Raw genomic sequence first — 2,614 nt, forward strand, 5'->3', positions numbered from 1 at the left:
AGTCTCCAGACCTGAATCCAATTGAAAATCTTTGGAGGGAGCTTAAAATTCGAGTTGCCAGGCGACAACCTCGGAACCTGAATGATTTGGAGGCTGTCTGCAGGGAGGAGTGGGCCAACATCCCTGCCGAAATGTGCACAAACCTTGTCACCAACTATAAAAACCGTTTGACATCTGTGCTGGCCAATAATGGCTTTTCTACAAAATATTAACATGCTGTTTGTCCAGGGGGTCAAATACTTGTTTTTCCTCATCAGATGGTTATCAATTTTAATAAATTCATATGATGTGATTTTCTGGAATTTTCTTTGGGATTCTGTCTTTCACTGTTAGAATGTACATATGATTAAAATTATAGATCGTTGCATTCTTTGTAAGTGGGCAAACCTGCAAAATCAGCAAGGGGTCAAATACTTATTTCCCCCACTGTACCTTCAAGATCTGTATTTTACCCATGCTGTCATGGATATAATTATTATCCCTGACATCAGAATCAGCTTTATTGCCAGGTATGTGTACACATAAGAGAAAAATAAAATCAGACACAGGCTACAGTGTAGACAACACATTGACAAATAGTGCAGTGAGCAGAGTGTAAAAGATAAAGGAGTAAAGTATTATTATCATTATTATGTACATGTCGGAGGTGGATGTGATATACAGGTACATACACAAACATGCATACATGTACACATGTATACAGTGCGATGGTGCATAGTGCAAAGGATGCTGGAATAAATAAGTATTATTGTGCAGGAGTTATGTACGTGAGGTAGGTGGATTTGGTATACGGTATCTAGAATATGACAATGTACAGTATGAACAGCACTGAAATAGAATGAGAATAATAAATAAATAATAAGTCGTAACCAGTAAACGGATGGCTGATTAGAGTTATTGCACAAGAATTGTTCCTGACACTGTTCATCAGAGTGATGGCTTGTGGCAAGAAACTGTTCCTGTGTCTGTTGGTTTTGGCGTACAGTGCTCTGTAGCGCCTACCAGAGGGGAGGAGCTGGTACAGGTTGTGTCCGGGGTGAGATGGATCTGTAGTGATGTTTCCTGCCCGTTTCCTGACTCTGGAAATATATAAGTCCTGAATGGAGGGCAGGTTGACACCGATAATCTTTTCTGCAGTCCTGACTGTCCGTTGTAGTCTGCTCCTGTCCTTTTTGGTGGCAGATCCAAACCAGACAGTGATGGAGGTGCAGAGGACAGACTGGATGATGGCTGTGTAGAACTGGATCAGCAGGTCCTTGGGCAGGTTGAGCTTCCTGAGCTGGCGCAGGAAGTACATCCTCTGCTGGGCCTTCTTGATGATGGTGTCCGTGCTGGGCTCCCATTTCAGGTCCTGGGAAATAGTGGATCCCAGAAACCTGAAGGATTCCACAGCAGACACAGGGCTGTTGAGTATGGTGATGGGGGGCAGAGTGGGGGGGCTCCTCCTGAAGTCCACGGTCATCTCCACAGTTTTGAGCGTGTTAAGCTCCAGGATGTTCTGACCGCACCAGAGAGCCAGCTGATCAACTTCCCGTCTGTAGGCCGACTCATCACCGTCCCAGATGAGGCTGATGACCGTTGTATCGTCATCAAACTTCAGGAGTTTGACAGATGGGTCTCTTGAGGTGCAGTCGTTGGTGTAGAAGGAGAAGAGCAGGGGGGAGAGCACACACCCCTGGTGGGCGCCAGTGCTGATAGTCCGGGTGCTGGATGTGATGTTTCCCAGCCTCACCTGCTGACTCCTGTCAGTCAGGAAGTCTGTGATCCACTGACAGGTGAGTGCAGGTGAGGGGTCAGAGAGGGGGGGTGGCAGTGTCTCAGAGGGGGAAGGTGACTGTTTGAAGATGGCGTTGGAGAGAAGTGTGACTGTGGACTTTTCAAACCTACAATAAAAGCCATTCAGCTCGTCTGCCAGTCGTTGAGTACCAGCAGTGTTGGAGGATGGTCTCCTTCAGTTTGTGAGTGTCCGCAGGCCTCTCCACACTGATGTAGGGTCGTTGGCTGCAAAGCTGTTATTTAACTTTTCGGCGTAGCACCTCTTTGCTGCTTTCATCTCTTTAGTCAGCGTGTTCATGGTCTGGTTGTACAGGACTCTGTCCCCACTTCTGAAGGCCTCCTTTTTGGTCTGACGAAGCTGCCTGAGTTTCGCTGTAAACCAGGGTTTTGGTTGTTTTATGTGCAGAAGATTTTAGTCTGCACACACATGTCCTCACAAAAACTGAAGATGTCACAGCGTCAGTTCGTCCAGGTCAGTGGCTGCAGCCTCAAAAACACTCCAGTCAGTACATTCAAAGCAGGTCTATAACTCCAGCTTTGACTCGTTGGTCCATCTTTTCACACTCTTTACAGCAGGTTTAGCAGATTTCAGTTTTTGCCTGTATGTCGGGAGAAGATGAACCAGACAGTGATCATAGAACCCCAAGGCTGCACGGGGAACAGAGCGATAGGTGTCCTTTAATGTAGTGTAGCAGTGGTCCAGTGTGTTACTTAATATGCTGTCCTCGGGAGGTTTGCTCTGTTGGGTGTTTTTTCTCCACGTTAGTTATCTGGTCGGCCAGGTGTAGTAACGCCTCACTAACACAGGCCTGAGCTGGAATGTAAACAGGGATCAGGA

The sequence above is a fragment of the Micropterus dolomieu genome, linkage group LG02 (assembly GCF_021292245.1).
Source record: "Micropterus dolomieu isolate WLL.071019.BEF.003 ecotype Adirondacks linkage group LG02, ASM2129224v1, whole genome shotgun sequence".
Taxonomy (NCBI): Eukaryota; Metazoa; Chordata; class Actinopteri; order Centrarchiformes; family Centrarchidae; genus Micropterus; species Micropterus dolomieu.